The following is a 15,133-nucleotide window of genomic DNA, read 5'->3' as shown; positions in this document are numbered from 1 at the left end:
TTCTCCAGAACCACTGGGCCAATTTCAACCAAACTTGCCATGAAGCATCCTTGGGTAAAGGGGATTCAAGTTTGTTCAAATGAGGGGCCATGCCCTCTTTCAAGGGGAGATAATTAGGAATTACTGAAAAAATAGTGGCATCATTTAAAAATCTTCTTCTCAAGAACCACTAGGCCAGGAAAGATGAAACTTATTTGAAAACATCCTCAGGCAGTGTAGATTCAAGTTTGTTCAAATCATGACCCCCGGGGGTAGGGTGGGGCCACAATGGGGGATCAAAGTTTTACATAGAAATATATAGGAAAAGATCTTTAAAAATCTTCTTCTTAAGAACAGCAAAGCCATGATTGGTCATATTTATATGGAAGCATCCTCAGGTAGTGTAGATTCAAGTTTGTTCAAATCATGACCCCCGGGGGTAGGGTGGGGCCACAATGGGGGATCAAAGTTTTACATAGAAATATATAGGAAAAGATCTTAAAAAATCTTCTTCTTAAGAACAGCAAAGCCATGATTGGTCATATTTATATGGAAGCATCCTCAGGTAGTGTAGATTCAAGTTTGTTCAAATCATGACCCCCAGGGGTAGGGTGGGGCCACAATGGGGGATCAAAGTTTTACATAGAAATATATAGGAAAATATCTTTAAAAATCTTCTTCTTAAAAACAACGAAGCCATGATTGGTCATATTTTTATGGAAGCATCCTCAGGTAGTGTAGATTCAAGTTTGTTCAAATCATGACCCCCAGGGGTAGGGTGGGGCCACAATGGGGGATCAAAGTTTTACATAGAAATATATAGGAAAATATCTTTAAAAATCTTCTTCTTAAAAACAACGAAGCCATGATTGGTCATATTTTTATGGAAGCATCCTCAGGTTGTGTAGATTCAAATTTGTTCAAATCATGACCCCCAGGGGTAGGGTGGGGCCACAATGGGGGATCAAAGTTTTACATAGAAATATATAGGAAACTATCTTTAAAAATCTTCTTCTTAAGAACAGCAAAGCCATGATTGGTCATATTTATATGGAAGCATCCTCAGGTAGTGTAGATTCAAGTTTGTCCAAATCATGACCCCCAGGGGTAGGGTGGGGCCACAATGGGGGATCAAACTTTTTCATAGAAATATATAGGAAAAGATCTTAAAAAATCTTCTTCTTAAGAACAGCAAAGCCATGATTGGTCATATTTATATGGAAACATCCTCAGGTAGTGTAGATTCAAGTTTGTTCAAATCATGACCCCTGGGGGTAGGGTAGGGCCACAATGGGGGATCAAAGTTTTACAAACGAATATATGGGGAAAAAATCTGCTGCTCAAGAACAGCAAAGCCATTTGTTATATTGATATGAAAGCATCATTAGGTAGTTTAAAATTCAACCCCCACCCCCACACCACCCCTCCCCCACCCCCATAAACTTTGCAATACTGAACTGATTTTTGCTTTTTTTCCTAGCCAATGTGCTCAGGTGAGCGATGTGGCCCATGGGCCTCTTGTTTATAAAACTGATTTTGCATCGGAATTATATTAAATTTATCATCGTCTTGATATTTGTGTTTAATGTAATTTTCATTAAGACCTAGCCTACAATATAAAAATCGACCATTATGGTAGAAAAGATTATCAATCAGTTCTAATAATAGGTAAACTTATTGGACGGGTACATGTAAGTGGACTGCTTTTTTATGACTCTATTATATAAAGTATGAAAACAACAAAAGACTTTCCAGAAATTTTTGATGACATCTTGATCTATATTACAAGACCTTGTCGCACTTTTGAAATGAAAAAAAATCGAGCCGTGTAATTTTAATTACACTTTGTTTCAGTCATTTTAATCAAGTCTGTTCACAAATTTTAATTTAAATCATCAAGGCATCTCTGCTGTAATTTATAACACTTGTTTATCAGATTCTTTGATGTTTTGTCAGAATAGTAATTTTGAAATATCCTTGACCTTGTAATTCAAAACAAGACAAACGCACCACAACGCGCGACATCCCATTGCAAAAGAGTACATCTATCCCGATATGAATATATTACTTATACGTAACTTCCGTTACGCGCGCACGCACTCACTGCCCCCCCCCCCCCCCACACACACACAAGCGCGTTACTTATATCCCCTCGCAACGAAGTAAGGGGATAGGAAAATAAAAGGCACAGAATTACGATTATGAAAGATTCATCAATAAACAATCTCGCCTACCTTCAGCTGAGTTACTGCAACCTAATTTGTTTAAACCATGTAAAGCCCCTGTGATACATGTGGGGAATGGGGTCACAAAGGCGGTTCATTGTTTTGTATATGTTGTTTGAAAATCTGAGAATATCTTTTCAAAAACGTTAACTTTACAAGATTTCAAATTTAAAATAAATAAAATAAAATAAATAAAAAATAAGCAGTTTGAAGAAACTTAGATTCAATTTATTTTTAAAACTTGGTCCTAGGGCAGGGATATAAAGGGGGATCAAATATATAGAAAGTTATGCAAAAAAGGTTGAAAATCCTTTAAAGAACTACAAAACAACAAATTGTGATGTTTATATGCAATAACACTCAGGTATTTTGGAGAAAAGATGCGTTAAAAACTGTAATCCGCTTCGAAAAGGTAGGGCAATAAAAATGTTTCAAAGTTAGACAGCACTTAAATCTTGAAAGAAGATAACCATTCGAACACGTTTTTAAAGGGGGGGGCCTATGTCCGAAAAATCTCTTTGAGAGAAATACTTGATACATTCTAATGTTTGCAGTGTTCATTTATAGCGAATGTTTTTAATTTTATATAAGAGTTGGCTTTTTCATATAATTTCTTTCGTTTACGTACCAAGCGACCCATGCATGACAAAAACGCTGTCGATAGAATGGAGTCAGACATGCGTTTTTTGCACCACATAGACACGGTTGTGGATCAGTTATACGATATAAAGAAATCAATCTTCTGCCATTGTTATCTAGATAAAATAGGAGTCGTGTTGGTGCCATAAACACGTAATGTAGTTACTTAAAGATATAGGCAACATTAAAACAACATCCGAGGGAAGCGATGCCTATCTTACATGTTACGTACAAATTAGCTTCAACCAAAATAATCGTTTAAACTCGAAATATTTTAATTTCCAGCTAAGACTTGGAAATTATTATGACTATTCAATGTTTTTAAGTTATATCAGGATGGATTTTTTCTGGAAATGTTAAAAGCATTATTACAATGACTTGAGGGGGAAATTATATAAGGAAAATGGCTGAGGGTTTATTCAAGTCATTTTGCACATCAGGTATACACTTAATCAAACTATTTATACATTATTCCAGAACTGTACTTGTGGATATATCATTAAACATGATTAGATGTACATGAATTCAATTAACATTCACTAACTATAGCGTACGTAGAGTCGCTAACTTGATACAATATAAATGTAGCCGTCTCCGATTTTTTTAATCTGATCCCCCCCCTTTAAAAATGGAGAGGGTTACAACACTGCAGTTTAGTACTAACCATAATTTAATAAATAAACATTTACTTCGGTTATTTTCTTATTTTTCTTTTCAGCTTCAGATGTCCTTGAGAAACTTTTGTTATCTAACCTTGGGGTGGGGGTGGGGCATAACCCTTCATTTAAATATACCTGAATCCCATTCATCCAAGAATACTTTGTTCTAAGTTGGCTAAAATCGCCAAATGGCTTTGGAGAAGTTGAAAAAGTGAAAATCTAACAGATCACATGCAGATGGGCAGACAAGCAGTTTCATGGGCAAATATTCGATTGGTGGTATAAACCAATTATATTATGATTTCGTTTTAATTTTTAGCTCACCTGAGCCGAAGATTAGGTAGGTTCAAGTTTGTTCAAATCATGACCCCTGAGGGTATAGGGTGGGACTGCAATGGGTGATCAAAGTTTTACAAAGGAACACTTGATAAAAATCTTTAAAATTCTTCTTTTAAAGAACAGCAAAATTATTATTAGTCATATTTATAAAGAAGCATCCTCATGGAGTGCAGATTCAATTATGTCCAAATCATGACCCCCGGAGGTAGGGTGGGCCACTATGAGTGATCAAAGTTTTACATACGTATACATAGAAAAAAAATCTTTAAAATTCATCTTCTTAAAAACAGCAAGGTCTTGATTAATCACATTTATATGGAAGCATCCTCAAGAAGTGTAGATTCAGATTTGTTCAAATCATGACTCCTGGGGTAGGGTTGGACAACTATGGGCGATCAAAGTTTTACATAGGAATACATAGGGAAAATCCTTACAATCTTCTCAAGAACAGCAAGGTCATGATTAGTCATATTTAGAAGGAAGCTTCCTCATTTAGTGTAGATTCAAGTTTGTCCAAATCATGACCCCCCGGAGCAGGGTGGGGCCACTATATTCGATGAAAATTTTCCATATGAATACATTGGAAACATCTTTAAAATCTTTCTTCTCAAGAACAGCAAAGCAATCGTTAGTTATATTTATTTGAAGCATCTTCAGGTAGTGTAGATTCTAATTTGTTCAAATCATGACTCCAGGGGTAGGATGGTGCCACAATGGCCAATCAAAGTTTGACATAATGATATTTAGGAAAAAAATTTTGAAGTCTTCTTCTTCAGAACAGCAAAGCCATGATTATTCATGTATGGAAGCATCTTCAGATTCAAGTTTGTGCAAATCATGACACCTGGGGATAGGGTTGGGCTGGAGGTAGGGTGGGGCCATCATATATTATCTTAATTTTACACAGAAATATATTGAGAAAAAAATCTGCTGATAAAGAACAGAAGGGCCATAGTTATTAAGGTGAGTGTTGTGGCCCATGGGCCTCTTGTTACAATATAACACTCTGTGTTTTTCATGAAGGAATCCATAGGAACACCAAGGTAGGGCGACAAATTATTATATTACATATATTTTCTAGAGAAGTTCAAGTAAGAGACTCTATCTCCATAAACAAATTATAAGACTATAAGTAATACTTTAAACATAAACAAAATTAAATAAAAGGTAGAAACTCTGTGATTTTTGTATTATTTTATTGTCTCGCGAATTAACATTATTGGTTTAGAAGTAAAGGATATACACTGTCAAAATTTAATTGGGAAAGGAGGGGGGGGGGGGGGGGGGCGGAGGGTCTGTGTCCATTCATTTTCTCATAAGGTATAAACTTACTCATACTACTCAAATATAATTCTAGTATTTGCAGATAATATATCATTAAAAATGATTAGATACATGTATACCTATAAAAATGTGCCTGATATTTGTAACGCAATAAATTTTCGAAATTCAAAGCCCTATCAGTGCATGCCTGTTGATTAAGTATAAATCTGCAAGCTGGAACACATTTCAGTGAACTTGATTCTAACAACTAGTATTACCAATATGACAGTTCCTCCTCTTCAAAAAAGTGAAATTTAAAAAAAATTTCCAATGCAAAACTTTTTCTTTATTAAGTCCGAGTGAATTGAAAAATTAACCAGCATAACAAATATCTGTAATGAAATTTTAACTTTAAAAAAATGTTTCAGTTATCTGTGGATGAACTGTCTATCAACGATGAAAACTTTAGTGTCGTAAAAAACGAATATTATGACTATATGCAACAAAAGTCGTAACATAACTCATACTGAAATCGAACAGACCTGAAACTTCGCACATGCCAATCGGTTTTTGTTCTTACTTTATCGCGCGTCATGTACGTCGGGGAAACTACACAGAAGCGGTAGGATCTGTTGTTGAATTTCAGGGGGTGAAAGGATGAGGGATTACCCCTCCACTGGACTATGGTAACGATTTCGATGATAAGATAACACGCTTAATGAAAAGTGACATCTGCCGGAGAGAGCTGCACAAGTGTGATTTAATTGACTTTTTTTTTTAGGGTATCGTCCTTGCTCCAATTAATAAGAAATGCCAGAGTCGCACTGTATGTTTCCCCCCTCCACTGAGTAGCACCATTATTCACTTTAGATACTGCCTAGTGGGGTTGCTTTAAAAGGTGAGTACATTTAAAAAAAGGAGAGAGAGATTGATGCATTCTGTCTATATATCACGATATATTAAGAGATTAAAGTATAAATTGAAGAAACAGAGACAACAAGGTTACACTGTATCTCTGCACCTTAAAAACGTTTCATCATCTGCAGTACGTAAGCACTGAATTTTCTTCAATCTCCTTCTTCATTTCATATGCCATGTTTTGTTGGAGAAGAAAAATTTGAATTCAAAGTGAATCAGAAATCTTACTAAATTTTAAATTTTTACTTCAGGGGTGGTAGACTACAGGAATTAAGTAACAGAAACCAGTTGTGACATCTCGCTTTCACCTCTCCTAGGGTTATATCGAGTAGCGACGACTTTTAGTGCGTGCACAACGTCCTGCTATCGGAACGCTCTTCGGCGGTAGAATCCGAGATGTGATATTGTGTGTTGCTTGCACATGTCATTGTTTCCTAGGCGTCAGCGGTCGCAGTGGATTAAAGATTTTCGGTAAGAACTTCAATGTATGACACTAAACAGAGAGAAAACGTTCGTAAATATTACTGGACAAAACTCAATGGCAGAGGAAACGCAGACTCGTGGTATTTTACAGAGAGCAGTATAAGGTATATATGTCTATACGTTATCTCTTGTTTCTTAGTCATTTTCAGCTTCTTCAAACCAAGTTTCTTGCTTTTTCGAGCCATGTTGCGAGATAAACGAGACTCTGGCTTTCCTTCAAGGCGACCTACTTGGCTCTTTTAATCGAGACATTGTTAATTTATAGTTGACCTTTTCCTCCTTTTATCTTGAGATATTTAATCAAGGACTTGTATTTAGATTAGCCCCAAGCTCCAACTGTATTCTGTATCTTTCATTATGTAAGCTAAATTAGTGAAAAGCTTGAATGTCTTTGTCTTTTTTTTTACTGAACAAAAACCGTCAATATTTTTAACACTATACCTAGCATTTCTTGATGTATTTACATGTAGTTAAGGAAAGTACCAGTAAATGAAAATTGACACTGAACAAAAAATGCACAGAATGTTTAGTAAGGTGTTCATTTTCATTGTTTGTCCTACCAACAAGAAAACACAATCACTTTTTTGGCAAAAGAGCTTTTGATACATATTTGAAATCAGTTGTCTCGATCGAATTTCATAAGTTAGTGCTCATATCTTATGTATCTTTTTCGTCGGAGAAATCGTTGAACCTACCATGGATAATAGGGTCAAATGGTAATTATGTGAAAATTCACTTGTGAAAATATCAAGAAAATAAATAATGAAATTGAAATTTGATCGTCCAATCATTAGCTAATCGATGAATCAACGACAGAAATAAATGCCCCTTATTAATAAATTCATGTTCAACAGGTGTTATGGGGCTCAGATTCCCGATAATAACCATCGTGGACCGGCATATAATTGTTATATCAAACTCGTGGTCCCCTATGACTGGCACATGCATATCACACTTTTCCAATTTAGAGAATTTGATTTCGAATTGTTAGTTAACACATTCTATAGGAACAGAATGGTAGAAAATGTTTTTTAAGGGTGTGCACTTGTTTACAATATTGAAATTTTGTTTAAGGCCAAGATTCTAAAAATCATGAAAATATACATTAAAACTATGTTTATATAAGTAAAATGAGTAAGAAATAAAATAACATTAAATTTTTTTCTCAAGAATGTTCTATAAAGTGATTGAAAAATTGTGTAGATTTAGGGGGAACAGTAAAAAGAGATCTAGAATTTTCAATATCGTAGAATACTTTAGGAATGTGATATCTGCGTCATTTACAATCAAAAAAAGTCCAGAAAATATGTACCTATACATGCATTCAATTTATTTCGTTTGTAACAAGTGTTCTTCAAATAATTTATTCTGCTAATGTTCATCTTCAAAGTTGAAAAACCCAAGATTTCGTTGACTTTCATATTTGAGAATTTTTGTTTTCTTTTATTTTTAATTTTGTCTTTGTTTAATTGTTATTTTGGTTTGTTTGTTTTTGCTGTGTTTCCTTCTAATTTGTTTGTTTTTTTCCCTTTGAGTTTGGATTTTTGCATTGTTTTAATTTTTGAATTTTTTTTTTTTCTAAAAAAGAAAAAAAGGAATGCATTCACTCTAGTCACGTGACAAGCTGTCTCCCATACGTCATGATCCCACCTGAAAAAATAAATCTAAATAATGTATAATGAACAAAAAACTGCATTTCTGGCATGGGAATCGGAGAAGGAGTTTATTTCCTCGACATGCCATGCGATCAAAAGGTCGGTTATCAGATGCCTACATCAATACAGTTTTACATGCTGTTGTATTGTTCAATGAAACAATAAGACCTTGTTATTCCGGACTGGAGGAAAAAATGAATACAGTCGGCAAGTTACAATGCAAGAATCAAAATATTCAGTTGCATGGGTCGCGCCAATTTAAGTTATTTTGACCCACTACATTCATATTTTAAAAGATGTTGTCATAATTTGATTTAGTAGGGATATGAAGTAGTGAGTGGGGTGGGTTTACCATTTGTTCTGTACAATAATCATAATATCCTTAAGATTTCAGATTTGTATTTTTGGAAAAACCATTTTGATCAGGAATGATGCATCAACTTTATAAATACATTGATTCAACTTAAAAAAAATTTTTTTTGCAAGTCATGAGAAATCGAATTACTTCATAAGATAGATGCCATCAGGTATGATATACAATAATTCATTACATAATTTTGATATGATATTAAATTTCAAGGTCAAGTATTCACCTGCACTGCACAAAAATTTAGAGAAAGCGATACCGGGTGAAACATGCACGTTTTCCCTGCAAGAGGAAACAGGGCATAACTTACCTGGCTCATTAGCGCGGGATAAATTTACACACCGTTTCCTTGTTGGGTCAGTGGTGCAGAGTTGCAGGTTAATCTGTTTAAAATCAGAAACAATCTCCAGAATCGTTTAATTAAGACGTATTCCGACGTGTAAGTCATCATTCTCTTGTAATGCTTCACTAAGAACAGTTATCTGTTTGTTGAAAACCGACAGCGAAGCTGAGCTGCTTTGGAAATAGGAACTTTTTGTCCGACATTTGGTTCCTTTTTTAATGGGATGGCCTATGAATCATAAGATTTCGAGGAACAATAGGATTAGATTGTGTATATAAAACAAAGGTTTGTCGTGTTCTGTATATCAACTGATTTTCTTATTTCTTTTACACTCGCATTGTCCTGTGATCTAGAATCTTTTTTCTTTATTTTTTTCATATAATAATCTATTATTATCTTAATATCAATTTCACATAATAAGTACTAGTATTTTTGCCAAATTTTACTTACTCAACTTTATAAAACAGTACTTTTTAAAGCCTTGTGGATACAGAATGGCTTGTTCGGTCACTCGGTATGTTGGGGTTAAAAAGATTGATGCTGAGCAAGTGGCGGCCGTGCAATCCCGTGTAAACCTTTTTTGTTATGTCTATATTTTTGTAGTTATTAATGATCCATAATGCGTTCTAATGCACGTATGATATCCACCTTATCGCATTGTGTCAAGAAAAATAATATCTATCTATCGTGACTCAGTGGTATGTCGTTTTCTTGTTTGTAAAACATGAGAAATGTTCATTGTGGTGCGGGCGGATATTTTCATTTATAAGTGTCACTAAACACAAAATTGCACGAAACTTACAATTCATCAGTTCGGAAAATATTTCATTTTAAATTTTACAGCAATATTACTCACCGCCAAATCAAACTACACCAAATTGGCACTTTGAATAAATTCTAATACACAAAAACGGAAACAGGTTATATAGGGAGCCAGGTGTAATATTCAGCAGTCATGCCACGCTAATGTTCTGGTATCCCCAAGATCTTGAATTATGGCACGTTTTTGCATTGTTTTATTTTTTTCGGATTTTAAGAATTAGATTTGGGTTAAGTGGCATAAATTTTACAGATTTGAAAACTAAATGCCTTTGACCTGGTAGTCGATCTTGTCAACGATCCTTAAGTATTCCTTGCCTTAGTTATCACCACTCTCGATAGGGACATTGAGCCAAATATAGCTGCACAATGTATTCAAAAGGCTTCCTCTTGACGCAGTGTAAGCACTTGCTCTCTCTTTCTCTGAAAAGGAAACACGTGTTCGATCCATGTACTCCCTCTCTCTATCATGCCTGCAAACCAAGTGCAAGTTGTCTCCCCTTAAATATGTTTTAACTGAATAAATTTGAGTTTACACGTGCGTCAATAACAGGTTAATTAATGCCCATTCATTTTCTAGCGTTAAGCTTACCTGGTCCAAAGGTTTAGGCTTTATTTGTTGTCTGTTTGGCGTTCTTTCCCGATAATCTTTCGAATTTTAGACCTCTCCAGGGCCTTAACTAAAAGCATCCATTGGCAAGTTAAAATTGGATTCAAAGATTATCGTTTGCTGAAGGACCCCACCCCACCCCATCCAACAAATAAAGAAAATTAGGACATTGCGAAAGTAGGTTTGGATCAAGTAAAATCTTTTTTAAACCACTGATTCAGCTTTCTGTGAATTGGTTAAAAACGGTTTGGGCGGGTTGTAATTATCAAAATAGAAATCAAAGTACTGAAAGCACGTAAAGTGGTTTATATGCTCTTGTACCTGTACATATATTTACGAAGTATACTTTCTGTAATTTGTTAAGAGAATAAGGCTCTTTTTTTTTTAAATTTTGGTTGTTTATAAACCTACGGTTGTTTTTCTTAGTTTTTTTTTATGTTCATCAAGCCCTAAACCATTTTTTTAGAGAGGGAGAGGGCTACAACTCCTTCGGGTCTCCATAATGGTGCAGGAGTGATTCACTCCCGCAGATTTTAACAAGAAATAAATGATGCGGTAAAAATGAAATTTGCTGAAATGTGCATCATATAAAAGTCTGTTAGAATGATGCGAAAGATAAAAAAGCTCAATATGTTTGAATATTTTATTCAGATGATGTTAATTTAAAAGTATGAAGGAATTATTTAAGCATTTGGTACTATATGCATTTGAATATGTGTAGTTCTGTTTGTTATTTCCACGAGAAGATAACACCTGTGAAAATATCAGTTCAATTACTCACTGTTGGAAATTTAATAAAAAGCCGTCTTTAAGATCAAATTTAACGTCATTATATCACATGTTTCAAAGTCTTTTTAACATGCAGCATTATTACACATGTTTACATTTTTAGCTGACTTCAAACAAAAGAATCTAGTTCTAGTGGTCGCGAAAATGAAGAACAAACTTTCTTTTATTGAATAAGTCAAACTCGTCGATAAAGTCAGTATATATGGTATTTATTAAATACTGTGGCAAAGAAGAAATGCTAAATATACAAGGTGTACATGTACCTCTTATATAAGCTAGAGAAATTGGCAACATAAAATATTCGTTAGATTGATTGATTGATTGTATGTTGTTTTACGTCCCATTCGAGAATTTTTCACTCATTATAGAGACGTCACCATATACCGGTGAAGGGCTTCAAATTTTGACCTTTACTCGGCACTTAGGGTTATTGAGCTGTGAGGGATCTTTATCGTGACAACGCCTGTCGTGACACGGGGCCTCGGTTTTTAAGGTCTCATCCGAAGGACCCGCAACTTTCACTTCAAAGTGCCGAGCGCATGGCGAAGGAACAATTGTTACCCATTTTTTATCGACTTAGGTCAGTCGCAGCCGAGATTCGAACTCACGACCTCCCGATCACGAAGCGAGCGCTCTACCGACTGAGCTATCGTGAACGGTAAATATTCGTTAGAAGAAGTAGGTGAAAGGGCCGAGAAATTGACAGCATAAAATATTCGTTAGAAGTGGGTGAAAGGGCAAGTAAGTTACATGTACTAAGTCAGTATGTTATACATATAGATATGGAACTTTTAACCACTTGAAGTACATTGAACAGCGAAATTAAGTTATTCAAGAGATATTGTAATACTACAAATTTTTATCATGTACAGTGCGATGTACATATGGTACAGAGAGGTCGGTTCAAGGTCAAGGAAATCATTAAAACCCTTAAATTGCAATGTAATAAAAGATATTAATTTGCTAACAACTAAAGTAAGTAAGTTACCTCGATAATTTGAAATAAACATTTCATCAATAAAAGGTGTTCCGAAGTCGGAGTTATATACACTCTGATATCTCTTAAAGGCCTTGTTAGCACTTAGCTAAATATGAAATCCGTATAAATAGACATATTGACGGTAGAAAATAATTTTTAAAAACAGGTTAACAAGTTCAAATTAGCTTGTTTTCTAATCGAAGTACTTTTTCTAATTGCCTTATGCAATACACAAATTTGATTAATACCTATTCCCTCGAAACACCTGTATGAGTTATACTAAAATGCTCGTATGCCTGTACGTCCTTCCATTTTGTCCCCAACAATGTGTTATGGACACAATATATCCTTTCAGTGTTCAACTTGCTAAAGAGGCGGTAGGTACGTTAAAACTATGGACACAAACTTATTATTCATTTGACAGTGCTGTGGTCACAATATGTGGAGTATTATTTAATACTTCATTCTTAAACTTGCTATAGAGGGGTAGATGACACGGGGAACGAACCTGTACATCAAAAGGTCAAGGTGCAAACTAAATTGAAAACATTTTTTTTATTTTAGAGTATCAATATTTATTGTCTTTCCAGTCTTACATTCTAGTATTGATTCCAGACCAAAACAATTAAAGGTCTTGGACAGTATTGGTATTCATTAACGGTGTTCTGAACACCATTAAAATTCACTGGAGACCAAATCTTCCAACAAACTGTTGGATTTTCTATTGGCACTAATTGTGCACCTTTATAAGCAGACCTTTTTTAATGAAACAAGATTTATTAAAAAACCTCTACATGAAAAGAACAAAACACTTGCTTTGGCCTTTAATTCAACATTTAGATATATCGATGACGTTTTATCAATTAATTATATTCATTTTCCTTCATACATTCATTTGATACATGTACATCACAAAGAACTCGAAAGAAAAAGACACCACAGAGTTCTGGCACATCTGCTCCATACTTGGATGTTTTACTAGAGAACGACATCGATGGGAAACTAAAAACTAAACTTTATACTAAACATGAACAATTCAATTTTTCTATAGTCAGCTTTCCTTATTTATGTAGCAATATACCATTATCACCTGCATATGGTGTGTATGTCTTCCAGTTGATTCGATACGCAAGAGTATGTTATGCGTACGATCAATATTTAAACCGAGACAGGCTAATGACGTCTAAGTTGATGTTACAAGGGTATCAACAATCTCGTTTTAAACCAATATTTGGAAAATTCTATGGTCGATACATTGACCTTGATTGCAAATACAACCTGTCATAGGTCGAATGTTGACTGGCGTTTTAAGGATATCCGATCCTCAGCCAGGAAGGACAACTCTTTAATATATTATTTAATTCAAAAAGTCTCAAAATGAAGCTTAAATATGAAATCTTTTCATGCAACAATTTTCATTTTATGCATTTCAATGTGATTCAAGGTTCTTTGAAGTTTTAGAAACAGTCTTTTAAAACGTTGATATTTTTACCCTATAAACGTATGTTTAAAATACAGATTTAAAGAAAGTGACTTTTCCTTTAATTTAGCCTTAGATATCGATGCTAATTAGCATGATTTGAAATTAGAAATGATTTATGGTGTTTTGCAATGATAGGAAACACTTTATAAACTATGCATTATAAATAATTGAAGTTCACAGAAGAAACTAAAGTACTGTTTAAGTATAAAAATCATGCAATTTTCTTCAAATGCCTGGATACCTATAGTTTTTTTTATCCTAAAATGTTTTTGTTGATCAATTTCCAATTAGAAAATGTATAGTAGGTGTCTCTATTCGCATTTCCTGAAATTTATTTGAAATTTACTAATTTTCCTATATAATATGATTAACTTTAATGATGAAGTTTGAACGATTGCTGTACGTAAATTCACGTTACTTTAAGAATTCAGAGACATTTTTGTGAGCATTTTCAATTATTCAATGCCTGATTTTCAGAACCTGAGGATCGGACTACCTTAAACACAAATTGTTGAGCCATTTCCATACTGAACTGACTAAGGATTTATCCGTTTACCCATTCGAGACAAAGGGTTTACGACGGTTGTGACCGGTCGACAGGGAATGCTTACTCCTCCCTGGTACCTGATCCCACTTTTGAAGTTTTCAGAGTTCCGTGATTGCTCTGCTCTCAATTTATATTGTTAAATTAGATTTTTGAGCATGGATATTTTGGTATTTCATTCCGAGAAATATCTTTGAATAAAATCATGTTGCAAGGATATGCTTGGCATTGCTGTGCCTTTGTTTACGTCCATTCGAGAATTTTTCAGTGATATTGGGATGCAATAAATTTCCGGTAGAAGGCTGCAAATTTAGACCTGTACTCGGTACTTGTGGAAGTGAGGGATCTTTTTCGTGCTAGCGTCTACTGCGACATGGGACGTCGGTGTATACGGTCTCATGCAAAAGACCGGTCTCCACGTTCGTCCCGCAGTGGAATCGAACCTAAGTATCAATTCTTCACTCCGAGACTCTGACCACTATGCCACGCGAGCGACGGCATATGCATGAATTACCTGATAATCTGATAACTTTTTCATATTATTATCTTTCCTGATATTTTAGTATCCTCTTAACTGCATGACAGCAAATTTTTAATTTTTTTAACTATAAAATGACATGTATTACGGATCAAATAAATACCGTATTTCCGCTTCAAATAATATACATTAATAAGATATTTACTTGTAAAACCAAATGTTTACTGAAATATAATTACTACGTAACTGAAAGTAAACCCCAAACCTGTTGAGAAATTATAAACGTTTTCTACATCAGAATCTCTAGAAGTCGAAGAGCTACGGGATAGGACAAATTTTTAACTTGGTGAATATGTGGCCAATTTATAATAAGACCATGAATGCATAATTCATTCTTAAGAAAAATGGAAAAGTTCGTGTCGCCTCTCTCCAGCAATTAATTGTAAGTCTAAACTTGACGCGCATGAGGTCAACCGAAACATAAAAACAAAGAGCAAGAGTGGCGATTTCAATAGCAAGCTGACAACTGACTGACGAGTTTCTTCGCAATTAGGCAGGGCG

General features: G+C 34.7%; 1 protein-coding gene across 1 annotated transcript in view; it reads left to right on the top strand.

The window, feature by feature from the left end:
- Positions 1-5,714: 5,714 nt before the first annotated feature.
- LOC133192017 (frizzled-5-like) overlaps positions 5,715-15,133 on the top strand; it is a 47,345-nt gene continuing 37,926 nt past the window's right edge. The window contains exons 1-2 of the mRNA XM_061327845.1: positions 5,715-6,002; positions 6,274-6,609. The gene's annotated coding sequence lies outside the window, so the exon portion shown is untranslated. The remainder of the gene's footprint in view (positions 6,003-6,273; positions 6,610-15,133) is intronic.

The sequence above is a fragment of the Saccostrea echinata genome, unplaced genomic scaffold (assembly GCF_033153115.1).
Source record: "Saccostrea echinata isolate AGI-Se365-2 ecotype Australia unplaced genomic scaffold, CSIRO_AGI_Sech_v1 ptg000025l, whole genome shotgun sequence".
In the NCBI taxonomy this organism is placed as follows: Eukaryota; Metazoa; Mollusca; class Bivalvia; order Ostreida; family Ostreidae; genus Saccostrea; species Saccostrea echinata.
This window is presented reverse-complemented; position numbering and strand designations above follow the sequence as displayed.